The sequence below is a fragment of the Triticum urartu genome, chromosome 6, assembly GCF_003073215.2.
Source record: "Triticum urartu cultivar G1812 chromosome 6, Tu2.1, whole genome shotgun sequence".
Classification (NCBI taxonomy): domain Eukaryota; kingdom Viridiplantae; phylum Streptophyta; class Magnoliopsida; order Poales; family Poaceae; genus Triticum; species Triticum urartu.
The window spans coordinates 483,747,338-483,763,312 of NC_053027.1; positions in this window are offsets into that span (position 1 = coordinate 483,747,338).

A 15,975-nucleotide genomic window follows, 5' to 3' on the forward strand; every position below is an offset into this window, starting at 1 on the left:
AGTAACTTGAAGTGGTCTTTTGTTTTCTTTCGCTAACGGAGCTTACAAGTTTTCTGTTAAGTTTTGTGTTGTGAAGTTTTCAAGTTTTGGGTAATGATTCGATGGACTACGGAATAAGGAGTGGCAAGAGACTTAGATTGGGGATGCCCAAGGCACCCCAAGGTAATATTCAAGGACAACCAAGAGCCTAAGCTTGGGGATGCCCCGGAAGGCATCCCCTCTTTCGTCTTCGTTCATCGGTAACTTTACTTGGAGCTATATTTTTATTTGCCACATGATATGTGTTTTTCTTGGAGCGTCAATTTATTTTGTTAGGATTTTCTTTCTGTTATTTATAGTAATGTTTTGCATATTTTATTTCAATAAAAGTGGCATTGATAGCCTTTACTATGCCTATGTTACAAGTATACATGTTGCTGTTTGAAAACAGAAATTTTACCGCTGTTGCAATAATTCCCTAGAAAAGTCAGAATGTGATAAAATGTTGAAACCTTTTGCATATTAAGCTCTGATAAATTTAATACAGTGGGAATTTTCTTTCATAATTTTTGGAGCTAGGGAAGTATGGATGTTGCTGCATTCTTTACAGACTATCCTGTTTATGCAGATTGCTGTTATGTTTGCATTGTTTGCATATGTTTGCTTCTTTAATGATTCTATTTGAGGATAGGACTATTAAATATGCAGAGGCATTTAGTATGCAATGTTGAATAATAATTTTAGTGATTTGCTACAGTATAGTATGATAAGTTTTTTGCAATGGTTTATACTAACTTATCTCACGAGTCCTTGTTGAGTTTTGTGTGGATGAAGCTTTTGAGATTTAGGGAGACCGTGATATGAGAGGAATTAAGGAGACACAAAACCTCAAGCTAGGGGATGCCCAAGGCACCCCAAGATAATATTTCAGGAATTCTCAAGCATCTAAGCTTGGGGATGCCCCGGTTGGCATCCCACCATTCTTCTTCAACAATTATCGGTTAGTTTCGGTTGATCCTAAGTTTTTTGCTTTTTCACATGATGTTTGCTATTCTTAGATGTCATTTTATTTTGCTTTTCTTGCTGTTTGAATAGAATACCAAGATCTGAAATTATTAAATGTTAGAGAGTCTTCACATAGTTGCATAATTATTCGACTACTCATTGATCTTCACTTATATCCTTCGGAGTAGTTTGTCATTTGCCCTAGTGCTTCACTTATATCTTTTAGAGCATGGTCGTAGTTTTTTTTTGAAGAAATAGATGAACTCTCATGCTTCACTTAGATTATTTTGAGAGTCTTAAATAGCATGGTAATTTTCTTCAAATCGTAATATGCTAGGTAAACAAGAATAATAAAATTCTCTTATGAGTGTGTTGAATACTAAGAGAAGTTTGATACTTGATGATTGTTTTGAGATATGAGGATGGTAATATTAGAGTCATGCTAGTTGAGTAGTTGTGAATTTGAGAAATACTTGTGTTGAAGTTTTTGATTCCCGTAGCATGCACGTATGGTGAACCATTATGTAACGAAGTCGGAGCATGATTTATTTATTGATTGTCTTCCTTATGAGTGGCGGTCGGGGACGAGCGATGGTCTTTTCCTACCAATCTATCCCCCTAGGAGCATGCACGTAGTAATTTTTTCGATAACTAATAGATTTTTGCAATGAGTATGTGAGTTCTTTATGACTAATGTTGAGTCCATGGATTATACGCACTCTCACCCTTCCACCTTTGCTAGCCTCTCTAGTACCGCGCAACTTTCGCCGGTACCATAAACCCACCATATACCTTCTTCAAAACAGCCACCATACCTACCTATTATGGCATTTCCATAGCCATTCCGAGATATATTGCCATGAGACTTTCCACCATTCCGCTTATTATGACACACTCCATCATTGTCATATTGCTTAGCATGATCATGTAGTTGACATCGTATTTGTGGCAAATCCACCATTCATAATTCTTTCATACATGTCACTCTTGATTCATTGCATATCCCGGTACACCGACAGAGGCATTCATATAGAGTCATACTTTGTTCTAGTATCGAGTTGTATCATTGAGTTGTAAATAAATAGAAGTGTGATGATCATCATTCAATAGAGAATTGTCCAAAAAAAGGCCAAAAAAAGAAAGGCCAAATAAAAAAATAAAATAAAATAAAATAAAAGGAACAATGCTACTATCCTTTTACCACACTTGTGCTTCAAAGTAGCACCATGATCTTCATGATAGAGAGTCTCCTATGTTGTCACTTTCCATATACTAGTGGGAATCTTTCATTATAGAACTTGGCTTGTATATTCCAATGATGGGCCTCCTCAAGTGCCCTAGGTCTTCGTGAGCAAGCAATTTGGATGCACACCCACTAGTTTCTTTTGTTGAGCTTTCATACATTTATAGCTCTAGCGCATCCGTTGCATGGCAATCCCTACTCACTCGCATTGATATCTATTGATGGGCATCTCCATAGCCCGTTGATACGCCTAGTCGATGTGAGACTATCTTCTCCCTTTTTGCCTTCTCCACAACCATCATTCTATTCCACCTATACTACTATGTCCATGGCTCACGCTCATGTATTGCGTGAAGATTGAAAAAGTTTGAGAACATCAAAAGTATGAAACAATTACTTGGCTTGTCATCGGGGTTGTGCATGATTTAAATATGTTGTGTGGTGAAGATGGAGCATAGCCAGACTATATGATTTTGTAGGGATAACTTTCTTTGGCCATGTTGTTTTGAGAAAACATAAGTGCTTAGTTGGTATGCTTGAAGTATTATTATTTTTATGTCAATATAAACTTTTGTCTTGAATCTTTCTAATATGAATATTCATACCATAGTTAAGAAGGATTACATTGAAATTATGCCAATTAGCATTCTACATAAAAAAATTATCTTTTTTATCATTTACCTACTTGAGGACAAGCAGGAATTAAGCTTGGGGATGCTTGATACGTCTCCAACGTATCTATAATTTTTGATTGCTCCATGCTATATTATCTACTGTTTTAGGCAATATTGGGCTTTATTTTCCCCTTTTATATTATTTTTGGGACTAACCTATTAACCGGAGGCCCAGCACAGATTTGCTGTTTTATGCCTATTTCAGTGTTTCGAGGAAAAGGAATATCAGACGGAGTCGAAACAGAACGAAATCAACTAGAGAAGTTATTTTTGGAATGAAAGCCACCCGATGGACTTGGACCCCACGTCAAGGAAGGAAGGAGGAGCTCACGAGGGTAGGGGGAGCGCCCACCCCCTGGGACACGCCCCCTGCCTCGTGGCTCCCCTGACGTTCTTCTTCCGCCTATATAACTCCATGTACCCTAAAACTTCCAGAACGCAACATAGATCGGGAGTTCCGCCGCCAGAAGCCTCCGTAGCGACTGAAAACCAATCTAGACCCGTTCCGGCACCTTGCCGGAGGGGGCAATTCCTCTCCGGTGGCCAGCTTCATCATCCCGGTGCTCTCTATGACGAGGAGGGAGTAGTTCTCCCTCGGGGCTGAGGGTATGCACCAATAGCTATGTGTTTGATCTCTCTCTCTCTCGTGTTCTTGAGGTGATACGATCTTGATGTATCACGAGCTTTGCTATTATATTTGGATCCTATGATGTTTTCTCCCCCCTCTTCTCTCTTGTAATGAATTGAGTTTCCCCTTTGAAGTAATCTTATCGGATTGAGTCTTTAAAGACTTGAGAACACATGATGTATGTCTTGTCGTGGATATCTGTGGTGACAATGGGATACCACGTGCCACTTGATGTATGTTAAGGTGATCAACTTGCGGGTTTCGTGACATTGGAGAACCTATGCATAGGGGTTGGCACACGTTTTCGTCGTGATTCTCCGGTAGAACTTTGGGGCACTCTTTGAGGTTCTATGTGTTGGCTGAATAGATGAATCTGAGATTGTGTGATGCATATCGTATAATCATACCCATGGATACTTGAGGTGACATTGGAGTATCTATGTGACATTAGGGTTTTGGTTGATTTGTGTCTTAAGGTGTTATTCTAGTACGAACTCTAGGGCTGTTTGTGACACTTATAGGAATAGCCCAACGGATTGATTGGAAAGAATAACTTTGAGGTGGTTTCGTACCCTACCATAATCTCTTCGTTTGTTCTCCGCTATTAGTGGCTTTGGAGTGACTCTTTGTTGCATGTTGAGGGATAGTTATGTGATCCAACTATGTTAGTATTGTTGAGGGAACTTACACTAGCGAAAGTATGAACCCTAGGCCTTGTTTCCACACATTGCAATACCGTTTACGCTCACTTTTATCACTTGCTACCTTGCTGTTTTTATTATTTCAGATTAGAAAAACTATTATCTACTATCCATATTGCACTTGTATCACCATCTCTTCGCCGAACTAGTGCACCTATACAATTTACCATTGTATTGGGTGTGTTGGGGACACAAGAGACTCTTTGTTATTTGGTTGCAGGGTTGCTTGAGAGAGACCATCTTCATCCTACGCCTCCTACGGATTGATAAACCTTAGGTCATCCACTTGAGGGAAATTTGCTACTGTCCTACAAACCTCTGCACTTGGAGGCCCAACAACGTCTACAAGAGAAAGGTTGTGTAGTTGACATCAATTGACAACCCCTTATCACGTTGGTTGCGATGAGTTATTTGTTTTGTGCAGGTACGAGGGACTCACGTGTAGCCTCCTACTGGATTGATACCTTGGTTCTCAAAAACTGAGGGAAATACTTACGCTACTTTGTTGCATCATCCTTTCCTCTTTAAGGAAATCCAACGCAGTGCTCAAGAGGTAGCAGGGGGTCCTTCCCACATGACCCAGAAACCGTCGGGGATATGCCCTCCTGGCACACACGTTCGGCAAAATGAGGTCGTGTGCGACCGACGAGCACTCAAATATGGAAATACATATAGTAGAGCTAAAAATACAATTATATGGCGATATTGTTTCTGGTCGCAAGTACATCCCACACAGTTAGTCTCCGCTAAACGTTTCCGTTTGTATGCACATCCCACACAGTCACTCCAAGGAAAACGTTTACGTTCATAGGTACATCACACACAGTTTTTCTCGTTAAATCGTTTGCGTTATTGAATGTAGCACACACGGTCCGTAGAAGAAACTGTGTGGCAAAGGCTGTCCATGATGCACAGTTTTTATGTGGTAAACATTTGCGCAAAGTGGCCTAATGCAAACAGTTTTCAAGAGAAAGTCGTGTGTGATTGTTAGTTGATCCAACACAGTTTATTCCTAGAAACTGTGAGTGTTGCCTGAGGTTATGGCCCACGGTATTTTTTCAACAACCGTTTGCAATATCAAAACCCAATTAGCAGGCTAATTCGCCATTAGCAGGCTAATTGTCCTATTATTAATAATCCATTTATTAATCTAAATGACATTCATAAAGCACACAATATATTTCATTTCCATATTAAGGAAGCAGAATTTCATAATTGAAATACATCAGAGTACAATATGATATAGCTTCAGCACTCAGCTACCCCATTACACAACTGCACCAGTAGCAAGTTCCACATGCAACATGTAGAACCTTTCGAAATTAGCATCATAGACGGTACATAGACAGATGCATCTCATCTGGAAAACTGTTGAAGCGGAAGGCGAATATTGAGCCTTCATTCATGTTGAAGGTCTTTGCAACTTTAGGCCAATGCATGTGGATGATTGACCGTCCGTCCTTCGACCTCTTCAGGAACACTTCAATATTGAACCATGGGTGTTGTATGAAAACCTTCCTCGCCTCCTGACCATAGAGGTGGTTTGAGAGGTAATCATCAGTGAACTGCTTTGGAATGGCCTGAAAACAAGGATGTGCATCAATATCTTCTCTATATTGGAAATGGGGCAAAGGAATTAAAAAGGCAAGGTATAATATTTAGTACCATCTGGTAGTGAACTGATGTCTTCTTCATTATGCGGACAAAGATCTTGTTGTTTTTTGTTGCTAATTTCTTTATCCTAACAATCTTTCTGAGTTTCTTGATTTGATTGATATTCATGGACAACTCATTTCCCCATATGCAAAAAGGGTCGAACAGTGGGTCAAAACCTTTGACAGCAGGACCTACATGTGCAAGACAAAATTGTTAAAAACCAAAACATTAGAATGGTTCCTGCAATTGCACAACAATGTGCTATTTGACAACGGACCATGCACGTGCTAACCTCGATTGTAACCTTAATGCTTCCCATTGTTTCCCTGCAACACATATAAGGTAGTTAGTCATCAGGTTAAGTAAGGGTTCGCATGCTATCAGTAAAATATGTTGATGAAAAGTAAGCACATTGCAGATTCATCAAATTAATTGAAGCCACACGGAAAACCCATTTACCCAAACCAAGCATGATTAAGAACTAGGAAATATAGCACTTGTATTTTTTTCTCATGTATTAAGTCTAGCCAAATTCAATTTATTCCTCACATGCACAACAATACAAAATTCTACCCATGACAATTGGACATTGCATTGCAGAATTGAACCAAGAAGTTAACTAAACACCACAACAAATGAACCAAACATTAATTGAGCACCACATTGCACACTATAACATTGAACCAAGTAGTTAACTAAACACCACAACAAATGAACCAAACATTAACTGAGCACCACATTGCACAATATAACATACTCCTAATAGAAGATCAAAGAGTTAACCAAACAGTTAACTACAACCAATTGTAGCAATTGTATTTGTTTCTCATGTATTTACTACAGCCAAATTCAATTTATTCCTCACATGGTATACAATAACAGAATGCACCCAGAATTTTGTAAAGATAAATTCGATTTATTTCTCACATGGAAGACAATACAAAATTGCAGCCTGAAGAATTGAACATCACATTTGCAGAATTGAACCAAACAGTTAACTGAAGACGAAAACTAATTAACAAAACAGTTAATAAGTGAGCACCACACTGCACGACATATAGAACATATACACTAGAGCAACAGATTGCATGGTGAAATTAGATAGCACAATTCACTAGATTTTGTGAAGGAAAGGCAGGAGGAGCACACACAACGGGTATACCGAGCATGCTTAACTGCGGTAGCTAGCAATTGGCAAGGTGCTCCTCCAAGATCTGGGGGTCAGCACAAATGGCAGCCATCACGACCTCATCCGCGCATGCGGCCGCGATTTGCTTTTCCGCAGCCAAATGCTCCGTGAGGTCCTGGCTATACTGCGTGCACCATGGCTTAGGCCGGTGCTTATTTGGTGGAGGGGTCGGTGATTTGGGTGGAAGGTGTCGCGCTCGCGCCGGCGGTCGGGGCATGTGGGATGTGGAAGGAGGAGGAGGAAGGGGCGGGTGTGGATTACCTGCCTGGATAGAGGAGGCCGAGCAGCGTGAAGGAGGGTCGCCGGCGAGGAGGCGATGGCGCTGCAAGCAAGGAGTGAAGGTTTCAACTTGGAAAGGAAGGCGAAAAGAGGGGAAATGTGGATTTTGGTAAGGGGGAGGGGGCGGGGAGGTAGATATTTCCGCGGAAGCCGAAAATTTGGAGTCGCTTCAGCCAAAAAACTGGCGCGCAAAGTGTCATCAGACACGGTCCCTTATTCAGAACTGTGTATGATATGTGGACATCACAAACGATTCAGATAGCTTAACCCATGTGTGATGAGTTTGAACGTCAAAAGTTTTGGTTTGAATTTCCATGGTTACAGTGGTCATCCACGTCATTGCATAATTTGGGTACACAAAGGAGACTATAGCACACCCACACTTCTTAATCGAGCAAGTTCAACAATTAGACAGAGCTAGCTGACCTAAACAGTACTCTAACAAATTAAAGACCGGCACTCTTAATTAAACAAAACATAGAGTACTACTACGGCTGGTTCTCGTCGATCTCCGCCGTCGCCTCCATGTCCAGCTTGCACCCGACGGTCTCCTGGGGAAGGGGCTCCATGGCATCCATCACACCATACTCGGCAAGCATCTCGCCATCCGCGTTCGCCATCTCTTTGGAAAAGGCCGCCATGAGCTGGGCGTGGGCGGACGTGATCTGGGCTTGGACGAGCTCCGTTGTCGCAAGGTCTGCGGTGGAGGAACCAACGGTTGCTCGAATGCTCTCGGTGATTGCCAGCTCTTCGGCCATGGGTTGCCGACCGTTGTCGGAGAAGCTTCGTTCGATTTGTGCGGTGACCGCCAGGAGCTGGGCGTGGGCGGCCTCGACATGGTCGTGGGCGGCCTCCATCAGGGAGAAGGCAACCGCTATGGAACAGACAACTATTGTGCCGCTCTCGCCAGTTGCTATCCCCGAGGCAGATGTTGCTGCCGCCACCTGAGAAGCAACAACGGCCGTTTGGGCTGCCTTTGCCGCCTGGTCGCAAATTGCGGCTGCGCTCATGCACCTTGTTAGAATGTGCATGGTGGCTGCGGCCGCACTCTCGCCGGAGTGGGCCACCGAAGTTTCCCTCACGACGCGGGTCCACGTGTCCATCTTTCACCGGCGACGATTGAACAGTGAAATGATTTTGGGGAGCGAGCTAGTGTGCTTGAGACGCCGGCTGTGGACTGTAGCCGACGCACCTTCTCACGTAAACCATAGGCATACTATACACCGATGGTGCTCCAAGATATTTTGTACTACATCTCACACGGTTGCTGATAATAAACTGGGTGCGATCTACTTGATTTGAATTACATAATGGGGTCACAGCGGCAATGGACGGTGTTTCAATTGCTAGACCTTTTATCTGGAGTGAACATGCAACATATGTGTGTCGTAAAAGAATTGGAATTATTCAGGGTTCGTTTGAACATTTTATACATTAAATTGGTTTTCTAGCCATTTCAGGTGAACAATTCAAATTTGAACTACATGCACATGCTCCAGCACATATAAATTGGTTGAAAAATCAAATCTGTGTCGTTGGGTGCATGCTTAGGTCCCATGCAAGAAATGGGAATGAATTTCAAACACCAGGGCACCGTTGATTGCTGGCAAAACATTGAGATGCCTGTTTTCTAAATTTTAGTAAATCCAAAACTCATCTGAAATTCATGAAACTTGGCATGCTATCATGGAGCGGCATCAACATGTCATGGTACAAATTTTGTCCCAATTGGGACAGGTTTGGGTATATGCTTCTCACAAACCGGAGCTTCTCACAACAAGCATGATGGTTTTCGATAGGGAACGTCCCACCTTTGTGGACGAAACGATGTCCATTGCCTCTTACTGCTTTCAATTTTTATTCTTGTCTCAACATAGAACAACATGAGTGTTGTGTGATTTTTTTGTGATTTTTCGGGGTTCGTTTGGACATTTTTATGCATTAACTGAGTTTTCAATGCATTTATGTGCATAATTCAAATTTGAACTACATGCACATGCACCTGTGCATATAAATTGGTTGAAAAATCAAATATGTGTCCTTGGGTGCATGCTTAGGTCCCATGCAAGAAATTAGAATGAATTTCTGCTACCTCTTGAGCACTGCGTTGGTTTTCCCCGAAGAGGAAGGGATGATGCAGCAAAGTAGCGTAAGTATTTCCCTCAGTTTTTGAGAACCAAGGTATCAATCCAGTAGGAGGCTACGCGCGAGTCCCTCGTACCTGCACAAAACAAATAAATCCTCGCAACCAACACGATAAGGGGTTGTCAATCCCTACACGGCCACTTACGAGAGTGAGATCTGATAGATATGATAAGATAATATTTTTGGTATTTTTATGATAAAGATGCAAAGTAAAATAAAAGCAAAGTTGAAAGCAAAGAAAATAACTAAGTATTGGAAGATTAATATGATAAGATAGACCCGGGGGCAATAGGTTTCACAAGTGGCTTCTCTCAAGAGCATAAGTATTCTACGGTGGGTGAACGAATTACTGTTGAGCAATTGACAGAATTGAGCATAGTTATGAGAATATCTAGGTATGATCATGTATATAGGCATCATGTCCGAGACAAGTAGACCGACTCCTGCCTGCATCTACTACTATTACTCCACTCATCGACCGCTATCCAGCATGCATCTAGAGTATTAAGTTAATGAAAACAGAGTAACGCCTTAAGCAAGATGACATGATGTAGAGGGATAAACTCATGCAATATGATGAAAACCCCATCTTGTTATCCTCGATGGCAACAATACAATACGTGCCTTGCTGCCCCTACTGTCACTGGGAAAGGACACCGCAAGATTGAACCCAAAGCTAAGCACTTCTCCCATTGCAAGAAAGATCAATCTAGTAGGCCAAACCAAACTGATAATTCGAAGAGACTTGCAAAGATAACCAATCATACATAAAAGAATTCAGAGAAGATTCAAATATTGTTCATAGATAGACTTGATCATAAACCCACAATTCATCGGTCTCAACAAACAAACCGCAAAAAGAAGATTACATCGAATTGATCTCCACAAGAGAGGGCGAGAACATTCTATTGAGATCCAAAAAGAGAGAAGAAGCCATCTAGCTAATATCTATGGACCCGTAGGTCTGAGGTAAACTACTCACACTTCATCGAAGGGGCTATGGTGATGATGTAGACGCCCTTCATGATGGATACCCCCTTCGACGAAGCTCCGGAACAGGCCCCAAGATGGGATCTCGTGGATACAGAAAGTTACGGCGGTGGAATTAGGGTTTTGGCTCCGTATCTGATTGTTTGGGGGTACGTAGGTATATATAGGAGGAAGGAGTACGTCGGTGGAGCAATAGGGGGCCCACGAGGGTGGAGGGCGCGCCTGGGGGGTAGGTGCGCCCCCCTACCTCGTGGCCTCCTCCTTTGTTTCTTGACGTAGGGTCCAAGTCTCCTGTATCATGTTCGATGAGAAAATCATGTTCCCGAAGGTTTTATTCTGTTTGGACTCCGTTTGATATTCCATTTCTTCAAAACCCTAAAATAGGAAAAAAAACAGCAATTCTGGGCTGGGCCTCCGGTTAATAGGTTAGTCCCAAAAATAATATAAAAGTGGATAATAAAGCCCAATAATGTCCAAAACAGTAGATGATATAGCATGGAGCGATCAAAAATTATAGATACGTTGGAGACGTATCAAGCATCCCCAAGCTTAATTCCTGCTCGTCCTCGAGTAGGTAAAGGATAAAAACAGAATTTTTGATGCGGAGTGCTACTTGGCATAATTTTAATGTAATTCTTCTTAATTGTGGTATGAATATTCAGATCCGAAAGATTCGAGATAAAAGTTCATATTGACATAAAAATAATAATACTTCAAGCATACTAACTAAGCAATTATGTCTTCTCAACATAACATGGCCAAAGAAAGTTCATCCCTACAAAATCATATAGTTTAGTCATGCTCCATTTTCGTCACACAAGAATGCTCTCATCATGCACAACCCCAATGACAAGCCAAGCAATTGTTTCATACTTTAGTAATCTCAAACCTATAAACTTTCACGCAATATATGAGCGTGAGCCATGGATATAGCACTATGGGTGGAATAGAATATGATGGGGGTTATGTGGAGAAGACAAAAAAGGAGAAAGTCTCACATCAACAAGGGTAATCAATGGGCTATGGAGATGCCCATCGATTGATGTTAATGCAAGGAGTAGGGATTGCCATGCAACGGATGCACTAGAGCTATAAATGTATGAAAGCTCAACAAAAGAAACTAAGTGGGTGTGCATCCAACTTGCTTGCTCACGAAGACCTAGGGCACTTGAGGAGGCCCATTGTTGGAATATACAAGACAAGTTCTATAATGAAAATTTCACACTATTATATGAAAGTGACAAATCAAAAGACTCTCTATCATGAAGATTATGGTGCTACTTTGAAGCACAAGTGTGGCAAAGGATAGTAACATTGTCCCTTCTCTCATTTTCTCTCTTTTTTTTTCCTTTCTCTTTTTTATGGCCTTTTTTCCTCACTTGGGACAATTCTCTAGAAAATGATGATCATCACACTTCTATTTATTTACAACTCAATGATTACAACTCGATGCTAGAACAAAAGATGACTCTATATGAATGCCTCCGGCGGTGTACCGGGATATGCAATGATCCAAGAATGACATGTATGAAAGAATTATGAACAGTGGCTTTGCCACAAATACTATGTCAACTACGTGATCATGCTAAGCAATATGACAATGATGAATGTGTCATGATAAACGGAATGGTGGAAAGTTCCATGGCAATATATCTCGGAATGGCTATGGAAATGCCATAATAGGTAGGTATGGTGGTTGTTTTGACGAAGATATAAGGAGGTTTATGTGTGAAAGAGCGTATCATATCACGGGGTTTGGATGCACCGGCGAAGTTTGCACGAACTCTCAAGGTGAGAAAGGGCAATGCACTGTATCGAAGAGGCTAGCAATGATGGAACGGTGAGAGTGCGTATAATCCATGGACTCAACATTAGTCATAAAGAACTCACATACTTATTGCAAAAATCTACAAGTCATCAAAAACTAAGAACTACGCGCATGCTCCTAGGGGGTAGATTGGTAGGAAAAGACCATCGCTCGTCCCCGACCGCCACTCATAAGGAAGACAATCAAATAACACCTCATGTTTCAAATTTGTTACATAATGTTTACCATACGTGCATGCTACGGGACTTGCAAACTTCAACACAAGAATTTCTCAAATTCACAACTACTCAACTAGCACGACTTTGATATTATTACCTCCATATCTCAAAACAATCATCAAGCATCAAACTTCTCTTAGTATTCAAAACACTCATAAGAAAATATTTTACTAATCTTGAATACCAAGCATATTAGGATTATTTAAGCAAATTACCATGCTATTTAAGACTCTCAAAATAATATAAGTGAATCATGAGAGATCAATAGTTTCTATAAAACAAATCCACCACCGTGCTCTAAAAGATATAAGTGAAGTACTAGAGCAAAACTATATAACTCAAAAGATATAAGTGAAGCATATAGAGTATTCTAACAAATTCCAAATCATGTGTGGCTCTCTCAAAAGGTGTGTACATCAAGGATGATTGTGGTAAACTAAAAAACAAAGACTCAAATCATACAAGACGCTCCAAGCAAAACACATATCATGTGGTGAATAAAAATATAGCTCCAAGTAAAGTTACCGATAGAAGTAGACGAAAAGAGGGGATGCCTTCCAGGGCATCCCCAAGCTTTGGCTTTTAGGTGTCCTTATATTATCTTGGGGGTGCCATGGGCATCCCTAAGCTTAGGCTCTTGCCACTCCTTGTTCCATAATCCATCAAATCTTTACCCAAAACTTGAAAACTTCACAACACAAAACTTAAAGTAGAAATCTCGTGAGCTCCGTTAGCGAAAGAAAACAAAAGGTAACTTCAAGGTACTGTAATGAAATCATTATTTATTTATATTGGTGTTAAACTTACTGTATTCCAACTTATCTATGGTTTATAAACTATTTTACTAGCCATAGATTCATCAAAATAAGCAAACAACACACGAAAAACAGAATCTGTCAAAAACAGAACAGTCTGTAGTAATCTGTAGCTAGCGCAAGATCTGGAACCCCCAAAATTCTAAAATAAATTTCTGGACGTGAGGAATTCATCTATTAATCATCTTCAAAAATAATTAACTAAATATCACTTTCCAAATAAAAATGGCAGCAGTTCTCGTGAGCGCTAAAGTTTTTGTTTTTTTACAGCAAGATTAAAAAGACTTTCCCCAAGTCTTCCCAACGGTTCTACTTGGCACTAACACTAATTAAACACAAAAAACAAAACCTAAACAGAGGCTAGATAAATTATTTATTACTAAACAGGAGCAAAAAGCAAGGAATAAAAATAAAATTAGGTTGCCTCCCAACAAGCGCTATCGTTTAACGCCCCTAGCTAGGCATAAAAAGCAAGGATAGATCTAGGTATTGCCATCTTTGGTAGGCAATCCATAAGTGGCTCTCATAATAGATTCATAAGGTAACTTAATTTTATTTCTAGGAAAGTGTTCCATGCCTTTCCTTAACGGAAATTGGAATCTAATATTTCCTTCCTTCATATCAATAATTGCGCTAATCGTTCTAAGGAAAGGTCTACCAAGAATAATAGGACATGAAGGATTGCAATCTATGTCAAGAACAATAAAATCTACGGGCAAATAATTCCTATTTGCAACAATAAGAACACCATTAATTCTTCCCATAGGTTTCTTAATAGTGGAATCCGCAAGGTGCAATTTTAGAGAGCAATCATCAAAATCACGGAACCTAACAAATCACACAACGTCTTTGGAATCGTGGAAACACTAGCACCCAAATCACATAAAGCATAGAACTCATGATCTTTAATCTTAATTTTAATATTTGGTTCCCACTCATCATAGAGTTTTCTAGGGATAGAAACTTACAACTCAAGTTTGTCTTCATAAGATTGCATCATGGCATCAACGATATGTTTAGTGAACGCTTTATTTTGACTATAAGCAAGAGGAGAATTTAGCACGGATTGCAACAAGGAAATACAATCAATCAAAGAGCAATTTTCATAATTAAATTCCTTGAAATCCAAAATAGTGGGTTTAGCAACATCTAGGGTTTTGATTTCTTCAGTCCCACTTTCATCAATTTTAGCATCAAGATCTAAAAACTCCGAATTCTTGGAACGCCTTCTAGGTAAAGGTGGATCATATTCAGTCCCATCATTATTAAGATTCATATTGTAAAACAAAGATTTAATAGGGGACACGTCAATAACTTTTAGATCTTCATCTTTATTTTCATAGAAATCTGGTTTAGCGGCCATCCTATTAACTAAGGTGGCTTGCTTATCCGAAATTTCAGCGGTCAATTTCTCAAGAAGAGCAATTTGGGATTTTAAACCATCAAATTCTTTAGACATATCATCGAGCTCTTTATTCATAAAACTCATCCAACTTTTTTGTTCCTTAAGCTTGTTTCTAAAGAAACTATTATGCTCGAATTGCAAGACCATAAAACTCCTAACGTTGTTTTCGATTTCTTCTATCCTTTTAAGGTGAAGATCACCAAATCGGGGAAGAGCCATCGAGACAAGCAAGCAATCCAGCACACAAGCAAACAAAAAGCAAGCAGGCAAAAAGAGGCAAATAGAGAAAGAGAGGGAGGATCGAGAGAGAGAGGGTGAATAAAACGGCAAGGATGAAGTGGGGGGGAGGAAAACGAGAGGCAAATGGCAAATAATGTAATGCGGAAGATAAGGATTGTGATGGGTACTTGGTATATTGACTTTTGCGCAGACTCCCGGCAACGGCGCCAGAAATCCTTCTTGCTACCTCTTGAGCACTGCGTTGGTTTTCCCTGAAGAGGAAGGGATGATGCAGCAAAGTAGCGTAAGTATTTCCCTCAGTTTTTGAGAACCAAGGTATCAATCCAGTAGGAGGCTACGCGCGAGTCCCTCATACCTGCACAAAACAAATAAATCCTCACAACCAACGCGATAAGGGGTTGTCAATCCCTACACGACCACTTACGAGAGTGAGATCTGGTAGATATGATAAGATAATATTTTTGGTATTTTTATGATAAAGATGCAAAGTAAAATAAAAGCAAAGTAGAATGCAAAGAAAATAACTAAGTATTGGAAGATTAATATGATGAAGATAGACCCGGGGGTCATAGGTTTCACTAGTGGCTTATCTCAAGAGCATAAGTATTCTACGGTGGGTGAACGAATTACTGTTGAGCAATTGACAGAATTGAGCATAGTTATGAGAATATCTAGGTATGATCATGTATATAGGCATCGCGTCCGAGACAAGTAGACGGACTCCTGCCTGCATCTACTACTATTACTCCACTCATCGACCGCTATCCAGCATGCATCTAGAGTATTAAGTTAATGAAAACAGAGTAACGCCTTAAGCAAGATGACATGATGTAGAGGGATAAACTCATGCAATGCGATGAAAACCCCATCTTTTTATCCTCGGCGGCAACAATACAATACGTGCCTTGCTGCCCCTACTGTCACTGGGAAAGGACACCGCAAGATTGAACCCAAAGCTAAGCACTTCTCCCATTGCAAGA